General features: G+C 35.1%; 1 protein-coding gene and 1 non-coding gene across 2 annotated transcripts in view; one reads left to right on the top strand and one right to left on the bottom strand.

Moving 5' to 3' along the window:
• Positions 1-1,894: 1,894 nt before the first annotated feature.
• TRNAY-GUA (transfer RNA tyrosine (anticodon GUA)) lies at positions 1,895-1,966 on the bottom strand. Its single transcript has one exon. It is a non-coding gene; the product is annotated as a tRNA-Tyr (tRNA).
• Positions 1,967-4,306: 2,340 nt separating this feature from the next.
• Positions 4,307-24,642, top strand: part of LOC138713124 (growth arrest-specific protein 1-like) — a 117,606-nt gene continuing 97,270 nt past the window's right edge. The window contains exon 1 of the mRNA XM_069844912.1: positions 4,307-4,479. The gene's annotated coding sequence lies outside the window, so the exon portion shown is untranslated. The remainder of the gene's footprint in view (positions 4,480-24,642) is intronic.

The following is a 24,642-nucleotide window of genomic DNA, read 5'->3' as shown; positions in this document are numbered from 1 at the left end:
AATCTTCCAAGTAGATGTTGAAGTAACGGTTATCGCGTCTGGTCGCGAAACCAGGTGGCCCTGGTTCGTTTCCCGGTCGGGGCAAGTTACCTGGTTGAGGTTTTTTCCGGGGTATTTCCTCAACCCAATATGAGCAAATGCTGGGTAACTTCCGGTGCTCAATTCACCGACATTATCTCCTTCATCTCATTCAGACCCTAAATAACCTAATCTGTTGATAAAGCGTGGTAAAATAACCTACTAAAATAAATAAAATAAATTGAACAGGGTAGGTGATAATTTTACTTGAAGCAAGTAAAGTGATCGGTTTGGAAGTAAATCCCGAAAAGACGAAGTATATGATTATGTCTCGTGACCAGAATATTGTACGAAATGGAAATATAAAAATTGGAGATTTATCCTTCGAAGAGGTGGAAAAATTCAAATACCTTGGAGCAACAGTAACAAATATAAATGATACTCGGGAGGAAATTAAACGCAGAATAAATATGGGAAATGCGTGTTATTATTCGGTTGAGAAGCTCTAATCATCCAGTCTGCTGTCCAAAAATCTGAAAGTTAGAATTTATAAAACAGTTATATTACCTGTTCTTCTGTATGGTTGTGAAACTTGGACTCTCACTCTGAGAGAGGAACATAGGTTAAGGGTGTTTGAGAATAAGGTTCTTAGGAAAATATTTGGGGCTAAGCGGGATGAAGTTACAGGAGAATGGAGAAAGTTACACAACACAGAACTGCACGCATTGTATTCTTCACCTAACATAATTAGGAACTTAAATTCCAGACGTTTGAGATGGGCAGGGCATGTAGCACGTATGGGTGAATCCAGAAATGCATATAGAGTGTTAGTTGGGAGACCGGAGGGAAAAAGACCTTTAGGGAGGCCGAGACGTAGATGGGAGGATAATATTAAAATGGATTTGAGGGAGGTGGGGTGTGATGATAGAGACTGGATTAATCTTGCACAGGATAGGAACCGATGGCGGGCTTATGTGAGGGCGGCAATGAACCTTCGGGTTCCTTAAAAGCCATTTGTAATTAAGTAAGTAAGGTGATAAAGGGCATCTTGACGTACTCCTCTCCCTAGAATGTATTTTCCTGTTTGTGATTATGTATTCAGTCTCTTTTTTTTTATTATATATTTTTTTATTATTGTTATTTTAAAGTTAATACTGATTGTGTATATGTATTCAATCTCTCTTTTTACTTAATTATGTTTATTATTATTTTTAAGTTAATATTTGCATACCGGTATGTGTTTTTCTGTATGTGATTTGATCCTGGTTGAGTGGAAGAGAAGGTCTGATGGCCTTAACTCTGCCAGGGAAAATAAAACTATTATTATTATTATTATTATTATTATTATTATTATTATTATTATTATTATTATTTCACTTCCTTCAGACATTTCTTCTCCTATGCTGACTTTGACTCGTTGTTGCATATAAGGATTACTAAACAGCCCCATCTCTTTCCAATCTACTCCAATTTTCTTCTTAAATTACTTATTGGAGCTAATGTTCCCACTAGTATTTAACAGTTACATTTTATTCGAAGTGCGAAAAAAGCAGTTAAGGGATAATACTGAGCATTGATTTCAGCTTGTTTGTCGGAATACGGGGATTACAGAAAGGGAAATGAAAACGTAGACTTGCATTTCTTCCGTCGATAATCAAATCTCGGTCGTTATATAGGCTACTCTTGATGCTTATTGCTAGGGAACGGATTTTTATGTGCTAAAAAATTTAAAAATATTTATTTTCTTTTGTGCTAAAAAGTACGAAAATATTTGCTAAAAATAAAAAAATATATATTTTTTTAATATGACAAAAAAACCTAACTTAGCTTGAAAAAAAAAATACGATGAAAGAGTAATGGAACGGAGAAAAATTATCTCCGGCGCCGGGATTTGAACCCGGGTTTTCAGCTCTACATGCTGATGCTTTATCCACTAAGCCACACCGGATACCACCCCGGCGTCGGACAGAATTGTCTCTGATTAAGTTCCAACTCTTGGGTTCCCTCTGGTGGCCGCCCTCTGCACTACGTCATAGATATCTATGAACATAGGACCGAAGTCCACACATGTGCTGAGGTGCACTCGTTTTGAGTGACTAGTTGGCCGGGATCCGACGGAATAAGCGCCGTCTTAAATCACGAAGTGATTTACGCATATCATATATACGCTTATTCCGTCGGATCTCGGCCAACTAGTCACTCATAACGAGTGCACCTCAGCACATGTGTGGACTTCGGTCCTATGTTCATAGATATCTATGACGTAGTGCAGAGGGCGGCCACCAGAGGGAACCCAAGAGTTGGAACTTAATCAGAGACAATTCTGTCCGACGCCGGGGTGGTATCCGGTGTGGCTTAGTGGATAAAGCATCAGCACGTAGAGCTGAAAACCCGGGTTCAAATCCAGGCGCCGGAGAGAATTTTTCTCCGTTCCATTAATCTTTCATCGTATGATGACGCAGAATATCTGCATGGAAATATCATATGTACTTTGGTACATTAAAAAAAAAATATATATATATATATTTGAAAAAAAAAATGTTACTAGGTACTCACCAACCACACTTGAGTGCTAGTAGTTGGCCGAGAATTGCAGTGAACAACAAAGGTCATCTCCAAATTCTCCATCACAAATGCATGCCGATTATCTCTGAGCAACGACTTATACTGTGAAAACGATCTTTCCACATCACAGGACGTCAGACGTGCATGTTTAAAGAGAGGAATGTCACAAACACAAAGACCGTCAATTTCACCTACAGGCACATCCTCCAATACTTGAGCAACTTTACACATTTTTTATATCCACTGTTTTTCCCAAACACATTCTGGAATTTGTCCCTTAGTAATTGTACTTCTGAACCTGGTAGCGAGTCTAGTTTAATTTCCACAGCACGCACCTCCTTATTTCAGACAACAGCTTTTTGGATGTTTCGAGCTTTTTTATGGTGCCACACAAAAAGCTTAGATTTGCTAACAGGAAAGCCAAATAGTTTTTTTTAACAACCATCTTTCAGTATATCTTGAAGGATATCGATTTACGAAGCCCGATAACAGGGAATCACAAGACATATTGTCTTACTTGATAGACATGAGCGAGAGGCGAGAGTTTTGTTTAAATCAAATAATGTTTATACCGGAGTTCTTATCTGTTGTGTTTCACAAACAAAGCGTGGAATGAAATCATCTTGAGCAACAATAAACATTCCTAATTGTGTGTTGCAAAATCTCTCCTCCTTGTCCATGTTAATTTATTCTCTAATAATAATACTGATATCCTGCCTAGCAGTTCTCTGAACTTGAGGCGATACTATTACGAAAATGGATCACGGGTAGACCACACAGCGCTTAGAAACATGGAGCAAGCAAGAATTCTTAAAAAAGATAACGTACTTCTGACTTTTATAATAATAGATTTAGTTTTAGAATATTTGAAAGAGCTTGGAAAAAAATTATTTAAGTAAAAAAACTCCAAGATTTATGTTTTATAATAGATTTCCTGAAAATATGTATTTACATATTTTTTTTGTGAAAATATGTGTTTTTATGTGAAATAAAATTCGGGTTTTAAACTTGAAACTTCATGTTCGGAATTTTTAACTTTGTCAATTGTGTTTTATCACACTCAAAAAGAATATTTAATTACATAGGAATCTGCTCCTTACTTATTGAAATAAGAGCTACCACCATACTTGAAGTGTGTTTCTGAAGCTATAAGATTTTTTTTTTTTTACTTGGTTCAGTGATTCCACATTAGCATGAAACGTATTTATGATTAATAATAATAGAAAAAAAACATGGCGTTGAAATATTACATTCTAGAACGTGAGAAGTGTTTTTCTCCTGTACCATCAATCTGATCAGCACCGTGACGTCACTTTCCTTTAATCCTGCCGAAAATGTCTGAAGAGAGAAAGAGACGGAGATGGCCCTAAACGTATTTACAGCTTTCCATTTCCATACTATTAACCTCGGTTATTGTTGCCGTTTTCCGAGAATACATTTATTAGCAGTTCATTAAGACATTAGCCATTTTTTTTGTCGTGTCGATTTAGCTGTGAAGAGCCGGTAAGAGGGGCAGTAAGTGGTTTGCTTACAAGAACTCGCCATCTACAAAAACAAACTCTCAGAGCTCTCTATAGCAAAACAAACATGCCGGCACTAAGCAAACATTTGTGTGCTCGCGCCGAGCCGCCATAATATTCTTTCGTATATCTTTTATCATCGGAGCAACATTACTCCTTGCTTGTATAAACAACTTCCTGTGCTAGACGTGGCAACGTGGCAAGCTGCGTGGAGGGGTCCCGACCCGGTCCGGGGGCGGAGCGACCGGTTGGCTGTCAGCTTGCTTCTTCACAACTCAATTCCGCGGACTTGCGCGCGGAGAGCGGATGTGTGATTGCGCGTGTGTGCTGCGACGCTGGGAGCCATGTGAGACCGACGTCGCGGCCATCTGATAAGGTGAGAAAACGCGACTGTGTTTTGTTTTGCTGTCCTCTGATGTGATTTCTGAACGCGTAGCAACGTCTTTTGTTTTCTAGAACCGGGAATTTCGTTGCTGAAGATGGTGGCAGTATTTTTTCTCATTTTTGTTTATTTCAGGTGTGAAATTGAGATGTTGTGTTTCGTGACATCTAAAGAAATAAATATTTTGTTAAAAACTGCTCTAATAAGTGCGTGTATGCAGACTAATTAGGCACATCTGGCTTCTAGGAAGCAATCGCAAACATATTTTGTTGTGCAGTCTTTTATTTTTTAATTAATCAGACTGTTATTGTTGTCGAAACAATACAGTACAATCACGCCTGTGATTTCTGAACGCGTAGCAACGTTTTTTGTTTTCTAGAACCGGGAATTTCGTTGCTGAAGATGGTGGCAGTATTTTTTCTCATTTTTGTTTATTTCAGGTGTGAAATTGAGATGTTGTGTTTCGTGACATCTAAAGAAATAAATATTTTGTTAAAAACTGCTCTAATAAGTGCGTGTATGCAGACTAATTAGGCACATCTGGCTTCTAGGAAGCAATCGCAAACATATTTTGTTGTGCAGTCTTTTATTTTTTAATTAATCAGACTGTTATTGTTGTCGAAACAATACAGTACAATCACGCCTGTGATTTCTGAACGCGTAGCAACGTTTTTTGTTTTCTAGAACCGGGAATTTCGTTGCTGAAGATGGTGGCAGTATTTTTTCTCATTTTTGTTTATTTCAGGTGTGAAATTGAGATGTTGTGTTTCGTGACATCTAAAGAAATAAATATTTTGTTAAAAATTGCTCTAATAAGTGCGTGTATGCAGACTAATTAGGCACATCTGGCTTCTAGGAAGCAATCGCAAACATATTTTGTTGTGCAGTCTTTTATTTTTTAATTAATCAGACTGTTATTGTTGTCGAAACAATACAGTACAATCACGCCTGTGATTTCTGAACGCGTAGCAACGTTTTTTGTTTTCTAGAACCGGGAATTTCGTTGCTGAAGATGATGCCAGTATTTTTTTCTCATTTTTGTTTACTTCAGGTGTGAAATTGAGATGTTGTGTTTCGTGACATCTAAAGAAATAAATATTTTGTTAAAAACTGCTCTAATAAGTGCGTGTATGCAGACTAATTAGGCACATCTGGCTTCTAGGAAGCAATCGCAAACATATTTTGTTGTGCAGTCTTTTATTTTTTAATTAATCAGACTGTTATTGTTGTCGAAACAATACAGTACAATCACGCCTGTGATTTCTGAACGCGTAGCAACGTTTTTTGTTTTCTAGAACCGGGAATTTCGTTGCTGAAGATGATGCCAGTATTTTTTTCTCATTTTTGTTTACTTCAGGTGTGAAATTGAGATGTTGTGTGTTTTGTGGCATCTAAATAAATTAACATTTTGTTAAGAACTGCTCTAATAAGTGCGTGTATGCAGTCTAATTAGGCACATCTGGCTCTAGAAGCAATCGCAAACATTTTCTGAACATATTTTTTGTGCAGTCTTTTATTTTTTAATTAATCAAACTTATTGTTGTCGAAACAGTACAAACTCACTTTTGTACGTATTTATTTGTTTACTAGCCGTACCCGTGCGGTCCGTTGCACCAGTTAGAAATAAATATGAAGTCGCCTAATTACATAATTAAAATAGGACGTTTGATCCAGGGAACATTCGTGTATCATAGAAGGATAAATCGTTTAATATGTTACTTAATTTAAATTGTATTTAATTAATTAAAATGCGGTCATTTTGGTCCAGAGAGCAATCATTTAGTGCAATGACAATTCCTTTGACATGTTTCTTAATTGTTATTACATGCAACCATAGTTTAATGAAGATTGACATGTCATTTAGTTTTAATGTGTATACTTTATATTAGTTGCTATATGTTAAAGAAGTTATTGTACTAACATTTTAGAATTATGTCCATCTAGAGGAACTACACTTTCCAATGGTGAAACAATAATTAAACAATTAATTAGCTTCCGATATTACTTCATACAAACACAGAAACATTCTCTTAGGGTATGTTTAATAGCTTTCGATTGTTGTTGTCCAAGGCCCCTTATAGACGAAGTCATTTGTTTTTATTTCAGTACAGCGCCTTAGATGGCGTTGTTATTGTAATTTTAAACTCATTTATCTTATTAAATTTCAGTCCTATCAAAATTTCGTATAGAATAGAACTTATCGGAAATTATTTTTAAAGAAACCTTTGTTATATAATATTTTTCATGAAAATCAATAATAAGCGAGCTATTTCGATTTATTTAATTCAGACGCCCTTATAACCCCCCTTTTAAATAAAGTATTTTGAATGCCATATAGCCTAAAATCTAAGTTACAACGAACTTAATTTATATTCCAATTTTCATATAAATCGGTTTAGCCATTATCACGTGAAAAGGTAACAAACATCCAGGAAAAAAAAAAAAAAAAAAAAAAAAAAAAACGATTTTCGGTTTCAGGATGGTTAATTATACATGTTAACACCAATTATTTTTGGAAGATCGAAAATTACCAGAAAAATTTTGGTTACAGATTTATTATTAGTAGTATAGATTAAAAATATGACTGTGAAAATTCTCGTTTATGATTTCACGTCAAAGACTAAAACAGAATATATTAAGTTCATTTTATCGCGTTAATGTCATTGTAATTTTCAATTTTTATAATGGATGTGCAATAAATTTTGTCGCGTTGGGGATATTGGATACGTTACCCTTTGGAAACGCCTGAATGCTACGGTAACAGATTTTTATTATGTTTTATATGCCAAGTTTATGAAGCAATTAGTTATTTTATTTATGTAGAAATAGGGAATAGTACGTGTTTATTAATTTCAAGTGTGGAAGTAGTGAAATGTAACACTTCATGCCAATAATTTATTTTTATAATTTACATACTCATTATATTATAGATACATTTATATAAACATTTTCTGGCACACTAGTCCATAATTGTTCAATTCCTGCATGGATACAATATATGTAATACAACCCATTATACTTTTGCATGCCAAAAAACAACTTTTATAGGCCCTAGGGCCAAAACAATTTGTCGTTTGTTTACTTATAATTACACTTATTTTATCCTCAGCTTGTCTGGCTTTAATAACAACTCCAAAAAGTATTTCGGTTTCAACAGATCCCGACATCATTCCCAACATAATTGGGAATTATTCCACTAGAACAGTACATCCATTCAATGTCAAAATCTTTCTTCAACAAACTTCCTGGCGTTCCTGGAGCTGTGACATATAACATTGGAGCAAGATCTTGTCAGCCATCTAGACTTAAAAGGAAACTACCTCAGGACATCTTTCTTAGCAATACAGACGACTCTTCATAAATTTAAAATAGAAAATCATCATATTTTTATTCTCATAGCTCACAAAAATGATTAATTAATTAATTTAAAAATGAATTTAATTAGAGGAGCCTTTACAGCCAACCTTATCATGATATTCTGTATGGGATATTCCATAATTTAACAGTGGTCTGTATAGCAAGTTTGCTGGTCGACCAATAAATAAATTAAAAAAAAAAACATGACAGAACATTGTTTGTTAAATTCAGAGACTGGTAACTTAACAACAAGGAAATAACAGCATCATGCATGGCCTCCCTCAACGAATAATTTCTATTTTACGTATTCTTTTTTTTTTTTCTAGTGTACACAGTCCCTAGGTACCAAAACAAAACACGCTAAGCAAGACATACAAACACAAAGCGAATTTATAATTTAAAACTCTTATCAAAAAGTTTTAATTTATTCAGTTACGCGCCTCAAAATAATGTATGAACCTTTGGCGAAATTTCATGTTTCATGGCCACTTACACCCTCGGCATCAATCCCGTAGCCCTCGCTATAAACATCTTCAGAGTCCGGTCACATGTCTGTCAGGTGAAATTAATTGAAAGGGCAGAGGACAAAGATAGGGTCAAGTATTAACAAAAACAAAAGACTGAGTAATAATTTGTAGATCTCTTAAATAAACAAGGGTTCATATACTACTTATACAATAGCGAAATAGAGGCCACTAAATTATAATAAGTTAGTACATTATACAACGAGCCTATAATGGTAGTAATTAAGACGCGAGTATGTTTATGAAACGAGCGCAAGCGAGTTTCATAATTTTCATACGAGCGTCTTAATTACCATTATAGGCAAGTTTCATACGACTTTTTATGCTCGACCATATTTCTAACTTTAAATTATTCATAAGTATTCATATTATTCTTATCTGACTGCGGAGCGGAAGTGACCTTGTGCAATATCTCGTAAATTGTGAGATGTGCGCAGACGCGAAAGTATTGATTTTTTTCCGAGGAACAAATGTCATTGACCTTGATATAATCTAGAGAGTAAAATGAACATTAATCTTGATATAACCTGGAAATTGATTTAGACATTGAAAAACGAGATGAAAAATTGAATTTATTTGGATATTATTTACAATTAACGCTAATTATTATAATAACAGAACATAACCTTCTGCGACAGTATTGGATTTCCAGCCTCCGTGACGTTTCGCTAGTTCTCTTTCGATTGCATATCCGAGAATAATCGATACTTGCGCTTTCATACTGGTACAATGGTGCTTTCTGATTGGTGGAACACCTGAACTTTAATGAATAGGTGTACTTTAATGAGGTCCATTAAAGGGCTGCTACCAGGTGTATAATTACTACATTTCGGCATGGTCGAGCATAATAGTACATTATGCAACGAGTCTATAATGAAGGTAATTAAGAAGTGAGTATGGATATTTATGAAACGAGCGCAAGCGAGTTTCATAATTTTCATACGAGCTTCTTAATTACCATTATAGGCGAGTTTCATACGACTTTTTATGCTCGACCATATTTCTAACTTGATATTATTAATTTTATTGTATCCGACCTGGAGCAATGTCCCGTATGTTGTGAGATGTGCGCAGACGCGAAAGTATTGATTTTTTCCGAGGAACAGATGTCCACAGTGACCTTGCTAGGCCATAAGAACCTACAGAGATAACACTGAAATAAAATTAGACATTGAAAAACGAGATGACAAATTGAATTTATTTGAATATTATTTACAATTAACGCTAATTATTATAGTAACAGAACATAACCTTCTGCGACAGTATTGGATTTCCAGCCTCCGTGACTTTTCGCTAATTCTCTTTCGATTGCATATCCGAGAATAATCGATACTTACGGTTTTATAACGGTAGAAAGCTGACCTGTCATTGGCTGAACAGTTGTAACCTGAGTCGTCATTGGCTGAAAGACCTGAACTTTAATGAGTAGGTGTACTTTAATGACATGCATTAAAGGACTGCTATCAGGTGTATAATTACTACATTTCGGCATGGTCGAGCATAAAAAAAAAAAAAGAATACGCTTTGGATATATGAATTTGATTCAATTCATATTCTCAACTGAATACAGTAATGTTAACAAAACGGTCAGTTTTGTAGTCATGTACATCACTTTTAGAAATAAATTTTAGTCGTGAATCTGAGATGAAACATAAAACAGGCGTGGGAATGGGTTATATGATGGAAACAAAAGTTTTGAAGTAGGATCACGTGCTCGTTTCACAGGGAGAACTCAGTTCGTGCTTTGTATTTGAAACAGGACACGTTTTAAAGTAAATGGAGTGTATAATTAAGCATGTTGTATGGAATATTGTGTTGTATTGCACATTTTCTGTCTTTACATTAGACTGCAGTTTTAAGTGGGAAGTATCGTCATTTATGTTAGCATGACATGTCATCTGTGAACTTGTAAGTTACTAAAATAAGAATGCTGGAATGTTCCACACGCTGAGTTGCTTTTCGAGATGACTGCGAGACAGACATCCCCCCCCCCCACCTCCCCCGACCACGATGGCACCGGGAAATCCACTCAAAAGTCCCTCACCATTTCGTTCAGTTCACTTGTTGCCGATCATCTTGACAATGTAGGACTTAAACCTCAATGTGACGGAACAAATCGAAAAACTGCTATACCAACTGTCAAAAGACTCCGTCATCTTCATTGTTATGAATTTCTTTCGCGGTCGCTTTTGCACTTAAGTCTTTTTTTTTTTCAATAATGGTACAAAAACACAAAAATTTCTATTACTTCATTAGCCTACACATTCCCGACTTAATAATACTTAGGCCCAGTTTTATAAATACGGTTAATCTAAAGATTATGTTAAACCTAAGTTAAACCTAACCATGAGTTTAACTCAACGTGCTGTATTACAGAGTCTCGGTTAAGTTAAACCGTAGTGGAATACGATTGGTGTTACTGCTAGAAAAAAAAAGAACATCGCAACTGTTTAATTATATTATTGACTAGCCGTACCCGTGCTCTCCGCTGCACCCGTTAGAAATAAATATAAAGTAATTACATAATTAAAATAGGACATTTGATCCAGGGAACAACTTTTACAACAGCGTAAGATAATCTGCTTCGCTCATTACCCAATTTTTTTTTTTGCATTGCATTTATTGCATATATATAAGCTATTTTATGTATTTTAACATGATTCAATTGAGCATAGTTAAAATTTGAATTATAAAATAATGGATTGCTAAGCTAACGTACTATTATTGCATACTAAATCAATACACTCTCGTTGTTCGTTAATTCTCTGAGATTAAAATGAGTGTACATAAATATTATTTTAAGAAATACAGAAAACGAATGTACAAAGTAGCCTATCAAATTTTCTGGGCATAAGAAGCTATTTTAATCTTACCTGTCCTCGATTTACTCAGACGTTACTGTAATAACATTATAGCATTATGTCCATCTAGAGAAACTACACTTTCCAATGATGAAATAATAATTAATTATACAAATCGGTTAATTTAGCTTCTGATATTACTTCATACAAACACAGAAACATTCTCTGTAGGCTCTGTTTAATAGCTTTCGATTGTTGATGTCCAAGGCCCCTGTTTCAATTGTTGTTGTCCAAGGCCCCTTATAGACGAAGTCATTTGTTCTTAATTCATTGCACCATCTTAGATGGCGTTATTTTAATTTTAAAACTCATTTATCTCATTAAATATCAGTCCTATCCAACTTTTGTAAAGAATAAAACTTATCGGAAATCATTTTTAAAGAAACTTTTGTTATGTAACATTTTTCACAAAAATCAATAATAAGCGAGATATTTCGATTTATTTAATTCAGGTCCCCTTATAACCCTCCTTTTCAATAAAGTATTTTGAATGCCATATAGCCTAAAATCTAAGTTACAACGAACTTAATTTATATTCCAATTTTCATATAAATCGGTTCAGCCATTATCGCGTGAAAAGATAAGAAACATACAGACAGACATACAAACAAAAATTTCAAAAATGTGATTTTCGGTTTCAGGGTGGTTAATTATATATGTTAGGGCCAATTATTTTTGGAAAATCGAAAATTACCAGAAAAATTTCGGCTACAGATTTATTATTAGTATAGATTTAAAATAGCCGACGATCGTGGAGAATCTTAATTAAGAAACATCTTTGTTCTTCGATATCAGAGAGAGTATCATAAAAAAACCTAAAGAGGACCAATACCGCGTACTTCAGTATGCTAGTCAGACTTAACCTCAAATGGTTTCTTAACGCTGGGTACCAACGTTATACTCCCAAACACATTGCAGCCAAACTAAACCTTGCATGACCATCTGCGACGTAACTCCATACAGAATCAACTGAGTAATGAAGTAATAATATTAGAGTGCGTATTTTATGTGTTGTCTAGAATATTTATGAAACAGAATTCAGTCAAACAAAATTATTTTTGCGAGTCTATTAAAATTAGGTAATATTATTAGTGTGTGTATAAATCAGGCCTTATAGTAAATCTTACCAGGAGACTGTCTGCCACACACAGTACAATGCGCCATAGGTTTATGGTAGATTTACGGACACCTTCGAAATCTTCCATCGTTTTCAGTATGCCTACTACCAGAAGAAAAATACTCTAGCTTAACTAGTAACTGATGCAGAGATTCAACAGAATGTTTTCAAAAATAAAAAAGACATAATATATCTTTTAAAATAACCTTTAAATTCAAACCCTAAAACATATTTTGCACTTCATCATTTTCCTGTTGCATGTTGTATCCGTATTTCAATTTTTCGAAATAAGGTTAGGACTATAAGCCTAATGAAATTATTGGGGATCATCAGTGCGGTTTTAGGCGTAATAGATCGACTATTGATCAGATTTTTTGTATTCGACAGATAATGGAGAAAAAACGGGAGTATAAGGGTACAGTACATCAGTTATTCATAGATTTCAAAAAGGCATATGACTCGGTTAAGATGGAAGTATTGTATGATATTCTTATTGAATTTGGTATTCCCAAGAAACTAGTTCGATTAATTAAACATACAGCACAGTCCGTATAGGTCAGTTTCTATCTGATGCTTTTCCAATTCACTGCGGGCTAAAGCAGGGAGATGCACTATCACCTCTACTTTATAACTTCGCTCTAGAATATGTCATTAGGAAAGTTCAGGATAACAGGCAGGGTTTGGAATTGAACGGGTTACATCAGGTGCTTGTCTATGCGGATGACGTGAATATGTTAGCAGAAAATCCACAAACGATTAGGGAAAACACGGGAATTTTACTGGAAGCAAGTAAAGCGATCGGTTTGGAAGTAAATCCCGAAAAGACAAAGTATATGATTATGTCTCGTGACCAGAATATTGTACGAAATGGAAATATAAAAATTGGAGATTTATCCTTCGAAGAGGTGGAAAAATTCAAATATCTTGGAGCAACAGTAACAAATATAAATGACACTTGGGAGGAAATTAAACGCAGAATAAATATGGGAAATGCGTGTTATTATTCGGTTGAGAAGCTTTTATCATCTAGTCTGCTGTCAAAAAATCTGAAAGTTAGAATTTATAAAACAGTTATATTACCGGTTGTTCTGTATGGTTGTGAAACTTGGACTCTCACTCTGAGAGAGGAACATACGTTAAGGGTGTTTGAGAATAAGGTGCTTAGGAAAATATTTGGGGCTAAGCGGGATGAAGTTACAGGAGAATGGAGAAAGTTACACAACGCAGAACTGCACGCATTGTATTCTTCACCTGACATAACTAAGAACATTAAATCCAGACGTTTGAGATGGGCAGGGCATGTAGCACGTATGGGCGAATCCAGAAATGCATATAGAGTGTTAGTTGGGAGACCGGAGGGAAAAAGACATTTAGGGAGGCCGAGACGTAGATGGGAGGATAATATTAAAATGGATTTAAGGGAGGTGGGATATGATGATAATAATAATAAATAATAATAATAATGATTTATTTTAGCTGGCAGAGTTAAGGCCGTAAGGCCTTCTCTTCCACACAACCAGCAAAAAGTGTATATACATATGCATGAACTTACAAAGAATTCAACAAATTGATTTAGATAAGAGTTACATGATGATAGGGACTGGATTAATTTTGCACAGGATAGGGACCGATGGCGGGCTTATGTGAGGGCGGCAATGAACCTTCGGGTTCCTTAAAAGCCATTTGTAAGTAAGTAAGTAATTATTATAAGCCTAATTCTGAAGGTTAGGACTGTCTTCTTCGTAAGCCTCAATCTGCTTTGAAACTTATGTTCATTTATGTGTATTTCAAAGTGGTGCACTTTATTTCGAAAAATTCTTGGCCGCCGTGGTCGTTCAGTAATATTGATCACTCACATATCGTCACTCATAAGTTCTTGGAAAACATCTGCAATATCCGTGTGTATTGCGGGAACCGCCATCTTGCACTGTTGAGCCTCGAACTGCAGTTTAAACGGCAGAGAACTGTCGATCAAGTTAAACTCAAGTTAACTCAAGATTAACTGGTAGTTAAGGTTTATAATACGAAGCAGAACGAAAAACTTCAGTTTAAACTGAACGTAAGGTTTAAACGGCGTTTATAATACCGGCCCTTAAACATATTTTCGTTATAACAAAAGAAACGGTTGTTACTATGGCGACAGGAAAGCACATTAAAAATAACGACCTTCTGAGAATATTACGAATCTTTTAGAAATAAAACATTTGTGTAACGAGTTTTGAATGAACCTAATAAAATGGGGTCAGCGGTCTGTATCATATCAACTGCTCCATCAGTGAAAATTGATTAAAAACTGGGCTCGATTTTAGGTGTGGCGGGAATTGGGAAATAAAAGCTCTGCGTAAATATGAAACCTCACTTCCAGCCACAAGTAAAAAAATAGGATTATATGATCCAGAAAACTTGTCGGAGTTAAAATAGAACCGCGTTTTAGTTTCTAGTTCTACGTCATGTTATAACGAACGTTTTAAGTTTATGGCTGTCGCCTTCGAAACTTGCCTCCCCTTCCACCGAACCGAGCTAGTCAACCGCGTCTCACCAGAAATGGCCATATTTCGATCCCCAATAGATTTTGTGAGAGTTGTATTACATGGGCTGGTTGGGGGACAAATTTTCTACGAGGAACTAGGTTTCACTTCATATTCGCAGTCCGTCTTTACTCCATGTCGCCGTATCATCTTCTTACCTCTATAATAAATTATTATCCTATGTTACATACAGTATTATCACAGTCTAGTATATACAGTCACGAAGCTCAATACGTAGTAAATATGCATACATTAGATAGTTGCTCACCACTAGGATCGCTAATATCGCCTCATTACAGGCAATGCAAAATAGTACCGGCACTGTCTATTGTTTCTAGCACCCTCAAAACTCAAGCTTCGTGGCTGTATATAGTAGACTGTAGTATTATCCGCTTTAATATCACGGCATACTGAGCGGTTAATCGAAAGAAACGGATAATCCATAGTCTACTATCAATTTTAATCGATTTAAAGCAGTCTGGTACTATGTAAAATGCTTTAAAAATGTCGGTTACTTTTTTTTTTGTACTTTCGTAGGCCTACAACAAATTTTATTTCATACCTTTCTATCGCTTATTAATTTTTATGTCTATTCAACTTATAGGATGAATTTGCGATATTGCCCAATAACGTCTCAGAACCGCCTTAAAATCAACCAATAACAGTTGTGTTTCTTGATAAGACGCTTTTTAAGGAAGCATCTTATCTGATAATATGCAGTGATTAATAAAATTAATATTATAATATATAATTAATAAAAATGACAGGTCACGCCAATGCAGCATCACTGAAACCCTATCTGTAGACAAGTAAACAGCATCATCCATCGATTGTAGAGAAATTATTAAAATCCCATCCCACTGCAACGCCCTCTACCTCCAGCTGAGTCCAGTCCACTTCAGTGTGAAACATAGAAAATCAATAAATGCCAATAAAATTTAAGTTTGAAAATTTCGTTTTCAATAACTGTAACCTCAAGGAATAAATAAACATTTATAAAAATCTTTCGTGTTTTGTTCTGTTAATGTAACATTTCAGCATATCTTACTTTTGAGGTTAAGTATTGTTCTTTCGTATTTCCGCTCTGAGTAGTTGGCAATAGTATCTAGTATGCCGTGATAGATAGCATTTGTTTTTGAACTTCATTACAAGGAAACATAATAGTGTCTTATTGCTGTGTTTTATACTAATCAATTATTATGATTTACGTAAGTAATTCGGTTTTGAAAGTTATTTAATTTTATTCCTTGAATAATCTTATTAAATTGCACTCGTGGTTTCATTTTATTAGCATAATTTCGTGAAATTATAAATAAGATGAAACAGCATTCGTGAAATTACTGCAGATAGTACAAGAAGGTGAAAATTTATATTTAACCCTCTTAGAGAACCGATCGAAAATTACGCATCTGACGAAGTTACGCGATCCGCACGATTGAAAAGTATACAAGAGTGGTGTATGTCACTGTCATTATTGTACACCACTTTAAAAAATTGACGACGATTAATCTGTATATTGATTAAACGAGGAACGGATAATCGAGGTTCTACTGTACTCTCTCTTTTCCTGCACTCCGTTTCTGTTTCATTCAATAATTTCTATAGTTAACACATTATTAAGCTTATTTCTCCCTCTCTCTCATTGTTTTCCTTATTTCTGCCAAGTCTTGTCATTCTATTTTTGTTCCGTCCATTAATTGTCGCCATTTAATTATTTTATCGTCTCTTAAAACTTACATTATACCTAACTACAAACTGAAATTTCAGTTCCACAAGTAAAAAACCCTACCTCCACACCACATCTACACAGATGACAGTGATTGACGGGTAATTTAGAGGAGATGTTTTCTTGCAACCTTCGACTGTTGCCATATTTTGCTACTGGTTGAATTCTTTTCAATATATTTTCTATGTTCGGATAAATTAAATCAATCGAATAACAATATATTTATTATTAGTGTTATTACTTTTACTACCACAATAACAACAGATTGTTCTAAGTCAGGCATGTCAATTGATGCCCACAGGAGCAAGCGCGCGCTTTAGAGCCCAGGAGAGCCTGAGCGCTTTACAGCGGAAAGGAAAGAGACAGACGAAAGAGGTGGTATATGCCGCTTGGTCGAGCTATAATCAGGGATGGCCAGCACTGATTCAATAGATAAAGGGAAGAAAACTTATTAAAACTGTATCCATGTTAATTTTTAGATTTGCCTCAGAAGTATAAGTGCATTATAAGAATGTAAGTTTTAATTTTAATGCTCATTTTTCACAAGTTTGATTTTTTTATTCAAAAGAAATATTTGCTCAACTTTTCGTATAGAAAAGTGAAATTTTCAGGTATAGGCCTATTTATTTAGTAGCCTTACAGAATGTTTTCGTAAATCTAATATACGTATTACTGAAGATAGTGTATTGAAAATTTTGAAAATATTCGCATGGAAATTGTTTGTAAGAAAATGAATTAACAAAGCAACTACTGTTACATCATAAGCAAAAGATACGTGCCCATGTGTTGTAAAAATGTCAGCTCTATAGCTTCAGCACATTTCGAGACAATAATTTAATATTCTGATGATAGGAAGTTGCTCACAAATATCATCTTAAAAGCATAATGCGATAAGAGTTTTGTTATGTAATATTAGTTACACTTAAAACAGATACAGTACCTAGGTAACTTTGCTTTGTACTGTAATATTGTTTTGATTAGTTTATTGATTACTTTTGTAAGGTTAAAGATACCATCAATAAATTCCAACTTATTATGTCATACTCAGTCTCTTTCTTTGGAATATCACTTTCTTTATGAATGATGTGTTTCATCCACTTAATACAGTAGTATATAATATTATACTACTATGGAATTTAAGTGAATATTCCTTCTTAACTCTCTATTATGTTATTAAGATTTAAAACACAAGTGTAATATTAAGAAATCAGTGTTAGTACTTTTGTTTTACAGACAATATAGATAATATCAAACAGAAAGAAGCCATATAAAAATAACAACATAAAATTTCACGTTCCGTTTGAAGATTGTGCACCACTGTTTTCTTAATCCAAGAGGTTGCTTATTCATATACACAACCCTTCCTCCCTCTATGCCTAGCGCTTGACACCCGCGCACGACATCAGAAAAATGCGCTTGCTTTGACATCACTGTTCTAAGTGATCGAGTAGCAGGAATCTTTTCTCAAAAAATGGAAAAAACAGCATTCTGAGGGGTTTTTGGCAGTATCTTTGTTCGCAGTTTCACTAATTGGGGCAGCAAATCAGTCAGATTTATGACTTCCTGAACCCAACTCTCCTCAAAAGGATCTTTACTTCTGTAACAAAGAGTTCATATTATAGCCCTCCGTTACGCCACTCTCTCGAGGGTTCCTACACTCATGCCAAACTTTTTCATTTCATCTTTGCACAGTTATAATCATGTAATCCTCTTATCGTCTTGTAAACACTCCAGATGTTACATAACACCCCTCTAGTTCTCTCATGTAATCCTCTTATTGTCTCGTAAAAATTCTATAACTGCAAACCGATGTTACATGCCATGTAACTCCGTTACCACCCTCTCACAAAAGTTACTATAATCCTGAAAAAAAAAAAAAAATATTCCTTCCTTGCTTCGTTGTAGTCATATCGTCCTCTTATCGATGTTACGTTTTTTTTTAATTTTTTTTTTTCATTTATTTAATAATTACTTTACACTTGAGCTACATTAGGCATTGCAGCCCGAAAGAGCAGAAGCTCGTGCTCGGGCGCAGTTCAGATCAGTTATACAAAATATATCACAAAATTAAGAGAGTTCATTGAGCACAATAACATTAATAAATGGTAAAATAATACAGCATGTAATAACAGGGTCTATATACAAATAGAAAATACAAAAGTACATAAATATTAGAGTATAAATTTTTAACTCAATTAGCTTAAACAATTAAATAATTAATCTGATTTGTTTCTTAAATCTGTGTGTGTTAAGTGTACTTAGCTCAGGGTAAGCTCTAATTAATTCATTATATATTTTGGGTCCAAAATTTATGCTGTGTTTTAATCCAGCCAGTTGTGTGGCATTTGGGAGTATTTAGAAAGAAACTGTATCATATCCCTTTGTACCTGCATCTATTTTATGAAAAGATAAAAGGGCAATATAGCGACAACGGATGAAAATGGAGTGAAGAACATTTGAAAGAATATAGAAATTAGAGGTGAACAACGATCGAGAAAGCAAGATCAACAGCGCCCGCAAAGCCGAAAACCCGCACGACAATGTTGTATACGCCGCGTCGTTGACGTAAAGACTGCTTGTGAGTGTTTCGAGACGACGAGTTTGATCACTCCCGAAGTCCCGAACGTCAAACAGCCTTAAATCGCCACAGTTGTTTATACCTGACTGAACTTTTATCTACTTTGGCAACTGTTATATATGTATAAACAATCAGGTAGCCTATTTGAAACATCATCTCTATCTTTCAGTGTATAATAATCCGTTCCCCAATCATTATTTAATTACTAGGCTTCAAGTAAAATTTCCGTGTTATCATAATACACTGCTCTCTTAATTTGACTGAGCATATTGGGAATTAAATCAATATTTACTTACTTACTGGCTTTTAAGGAACCCGGAGGTTCATTGCCGCCCTCACATAAGGCCGCCATCGGTCCCTATCCTGAGCAAGATTAATCCAGTCCCTACCATCATATCCCACCTCCCTCAAATCCATTTTAATATTATCCTGCCATCTACGTCTCGGCCTACCCAAAGGTCTTTTTCCCTCTGGCCTCCTAACTAACACTCTATATGCATTTCTGGATTCGCCCATACGTGCTACATGCCCTGCCCATCTCAAATGTCTGGTATTAATGTTCCTAATTATGTCAGTTGAAAAATACAATATGTGCAGTTCTGCGTTGTGTAACTTTTTCCATTCTCCTGTAACTTCATCCCTCTTAGCCTCAAATATTTTCATAACAACCTTATTCTCAAACACCCTTAATCTCTGTTCCTCTCTCAAAGTGAGAGTCCAAGTTTCACAACCATACAGAACAACCGGTAATATAACTGTTTTATAAATTCTAACTTCCAGATTTTTTGACAGCAGACTAGATAACAAAAGCTTCTCAACCGAATAATAACAGGCATTTCCAATATTTAATTTGCGTTTAATTTGCTCGCGAGTGACATTTATATTTGTTACTGTTGCTCCAAGATATTTGAATTTTTCCACCTCTTCGAAGGATAAATCTCCAATTTTTATATTTCCATTTCGTATAATATTCTGGTCATGAGACAAAATCATATACTTTGTCTTTTCGGGATTTACTTCCAAACCTATCGCTTTACTTGCTTCAAGTAAAAATTTCCGTGTTATCATAATACATTGCTCTCTTAAGTTGACTGAGCATATTGGGAATTAAATCAATGGCTTTCCTAAAACACGATATGAAATGTATCATATAAAATAATTTTTATCCCGAAAAGGAAGTAAAAAGAGCAAAATTTGATCAAGCTTTTTTCTTTGAAATACCTCAAAGAATAACTCCTGAAAATAAGACGTTACTTACGTTTCATTGTGTATAAAGTAATTTTATGAAATTTCTGATATGTGCATAAGTATAAGATGGTATTATGGGAATAAGCCTATTACATGAAAAAATAATTACATTACAGTTAGGCCTACAATCTTGACCATTTTAAATCTAAGAGCTTCTCAGTTTCTCTCACAGACAATTTTCATTCTCCAGGACTGTTTCTTGTTATCCACCGACTCGCTGGAGGTTCAGCAACATCTGTCTCTCCAGCGAGGTCGAGGTCGACGCACAGTGGTCTGGATTTTCCAGAGGAGACTTGATGTAATGAGTCTTCATTCCTTAATATGTGGTCAATCTATGGCTGCGGATAGGACCAAGAACTTGCAGTTCTCTAAATTATTGTTCTGCTTCGTTACCGCGGATTTGCCATCTGTTGTTCTGAAATATAGGTCCTATGATTCTTCGTAACAGTTGTTCTCAAAAGCTATTAAGAACAGGAAACTTGTACCAACACCGGCTTTGCAACCAAATCTCTTGATTATGCATTTTGGAGAAAACAATCTTCGTGCTTCAAGTTCACAATCGGCCTGTGTTGTGTAATGTTCATACGACAAAGGCTATGCAGTCGGTAAGCGAAATTTCCGACTCCGACAATCTCAAAAACTTCATTATATATTAACAATGATAAGTATAGTGGTACAATACAACATTTAATTTCAATCACGTACTCGCTTAAGAGAGAAATGTTATATAATATTCTTTATGCTCGACCATGCCGAAATGTAGTAATTATACACCTGGTAGCAGACCTTTAATGCATGTCATTAAAGTACACCTACTCATTAAAGGTCAGGTCTTTCAGCCAATGACGACTCAGGTTACAACTGTTCAGCCAATGACAGGTCAGCTTTCTACCGTTATAAAACCGCAAGTATCGATTATTCTCGGATATGCAATCGAAAGAGAATTAGCGAAAAGTCACGGAGGCTCGAAATCCAATACTGTCGCAGAAGCTTATGTTCTGTTACTATAATAATTAGCGTTAATTGTAAATAATATTCAAATAAATTCAATTTGTCATCTCGTTTTTCAATGTCTAATTTAATTTCAATGCTATCTCTGTAGGTTCTTATGGCCTAGCAAGGTCAATGTGGACATCTGTTCCTCGGAAAAAATCAATACTTTCGCGTCTGCGCACATCTCACAACATACGGAACATTGCTCCAGGTCATATACAATAAAATTAATAATATCAAGTTAGAAATATGGTCGAGCATAAAAAGTCGTATGAAACTCGCCTATAATGGTAATTAAGAAGCTCGTATGAAAATTATGAAACTCGCTTGCGCTCGTTTCATAAATATCCATACTCACTTCTTGATTACCTTCATTATAGGCTCGTTGCATAATGTACTATATTGAATTTGATATTCCCAAGAAACTAGTTCGATTAATATTAAAATGTGTCTCAGTGAAACTTACAGCAGAGTCCGTATAGGCTAGATTCTGTCTGATGTTTCTCCAATTCACTGTGGGCTAAAGCAAGGAGATGCACGATCACCTTTACTTTTTAACTGCGTTCTAGAATATGCCATTAGGAAAGTCCAGGGTAACAGAGAGGGTTTGGAATTGAACGGGTTACATCAGCTTCTTGTCTATGCGGATGACGTGAATATGTTAGAAGAAAATTCACAAACGATTAGGGAAAACACTGAAATTTTTTACTCGAAGGAAGTAAAGCGATAGGTTTGGAAGTAAATCCCGAAAAAACAAAGTATATGATTATGTCTCGTGACCAGAATATTGTACGAAATGGAAATATAAAATTGGAGATTTATCCTTCGAAGAGGTGGAAAAATTCAAATATCTTGGAGCAACAGTAACAAATGTAAATGACACTCGGGAGGAAATTAAACGCAGAATAAATATGGCAAATGCCTGTTACTGTATTATTCGGTTGAGAAGCTTTTGTCATCCAGTCTGCTGTCAAAAAATCTTGAAGTCAGAATTTATAAAACAGTTATATTACCGGTTGTTCTGTATGGTTGTGAAACTTGAACTCTCACTTTGAGAGAGGATCAGAGATTAAGAGTGTTTGAGAATAAGGTTCTTAGGAAAATATTTGGGGCTAAAAGGGATGAAGTTACAGGAGAATGGAGAAAGTTACACAACGCAGAACTACACTCATTGTAGTCTTCAACTGATATAATTAGGAACATTAAATCCAGACGTTTGAGATGGGCAGGACATGTAGCACGTATGGACGAATCCAGAAATGCATATAGAGTGTTAGTTGGGAGACCGGAGGGAAAAGACTTTTGGGGAGGCCGAGACGTAGATGGGAGGATAATATAAAAATGAAAAATGAAAGAATGCTCGACAATAAACACCTTCTGCTCTGTTGTGAGAGCCATAATTGCAGAAATCAACACAACACTGAATTCACATTATGTAAAACTATTGTATACAGTAAATAAATCCTTCGTTGCTATGGAAACGTGGACAGCAGATGGGCAATAATTTCAGTATACTCTTTGTTTTGGCTCACAGTGTATGTAATATTATAATTAAGTGGGCCGTGCGATCCTAAAGTTAAGAAATTCTGTCTGGTTAAGTCGCAGAGTCGTTGTGTCGAGGTATTGCAACTATTCACTTTCCAATCCTTTTTCTTTTTGTTTCGAGATCAACTTTCATACGCTAATTGTGACAGCATGATAAATTTAGCATTTAATGTTGTAAAAAATAACATCTCTATAGATGAATTCTTGGAGACTCTAATTAGATTAATGTGCTTGATCCCAGACCCTCTGATAGGACTAATTAAATTCGGGATTTATGACCGCAGCTCGTGAACATCTGGTCTTCACAAGTGTCATTTACGCAACAATGTAAATCATTATACATGTGAACGAGTTTTTTTTACTTCAGTGAATCATGATTTGTAACGGAAATATCTTATCTGGATTACAAATATGTCCAGTGTGTGACTGACAGATTTCTTGCAAGAAAGACATGGAGATGAAAGCAGTTTACAAGATACAATTGCCTACTGCGTATTGTAGCAGACGTTTTTTTGCTGTATTCATTTGCCTTAGTCACATTATTCTAAATTCTTTTATGTACAATTAACTTTTATTTGGCTCTATATAATCTTTTGGACCCTAGCGGTGATCTTCATTGGAGAACACATGATTGTGTGTATCTATATATATGTAATTTAAAAAGGTAATGGAAATTACGGGAAAACGGCTGGACGGATTTTAATAAATGACCCCTCATTTTGAAGCTTGGAACTCAATTTTTTTCGGAAAAATAGTAGTTTTCAGTGAAATGTCAATTTTTAAACATAATTTTCCTATTTTCTAAAATCCATCTGTCATTAGTTTTGAGAACTAGCTAAATTGCGATAGAAAATCTGAAAAAGTATAAGTCTCCAGGTATTGATAAAATTCCAGCAGAATTAATACAAGAGGGTGGAAGGGAAAGGGAAGCGAAATTTATAAACTTGTACTTGCAATTTGGGAAAAGGAAATTGTACCAGAACATGGAAGGAGTCCGTAATCGTACCTATTTTTAAGAAGGGGTACAAGACTAACTGTAGTAACTTTCGAGGAATATCACTTTTGTTGACGTCGTACAAAATTTTGTCGAATATCCTTTTGAGAAGATTAACTCCATATGTAGATGAAATTATTGGGGATCATCAGTGTGGTTTCAGGCGTAATAGATCGACTATTGATAAGATTTTTTGTATTCGACAGATATTGGAGAAAAAATGGGAGTATAAGGGTACAGTACATCAGTTATTCATAGATTTCAAAAAGGCGTATGACTCGGTTAAGAGAGAAGTTTTATATAATATTCTTATTGAATTTGGTATTCCCAAGAAACTAGTTCGATTAATTAAAATGTGTCTTAGTGTAACATACAGCAGAGTTCGTATAGGCCAGTTTCTATCTGATGCTTTTCAAATTCACAATTATAAAACAGTTACATTACCGGTTGTTCTGTATGGTTGTGAAACTTGGACTGTCACTTTGAGAGAGGAACACAGATTAAGGGTGTTTGAGAATAAGGTTCTTAGGAAAATATTTGGGGCTGAGAGGGATGAAGTTACAGGAGAATGGAGAAAGTTACACAACACAGAGCTGCACGCATTGTATACTTCACCTGACATAATTAGGACCATAAAATCCAGACGTTTGAGATGGGCAGGACATGTAGCACGTATGGGCGAATCC

The sequence above is a fragment of the Periplaneta americana genome, chromosome 14, assembly GCF_040183065.1.
Source record: "Periplaneta americana isolate PAMFEO1 chromosome 14, P.americana_PAMFEO1_priV1, whole genome shotgun sequence".
In the NCBI taxonomy this organism is placed as follows: domain Eukaryota; kingdom Metazoa; phylum Arthropoda; class Insecta; order Blattodea; family Blattidae; genus Periplaneta; species Periplaneta americana.
The sequence above is the reverse complement of the archived record's forward strand: the minus strand, read 5'-3'. Positions and strand labels throughout refer to the sequence as shown.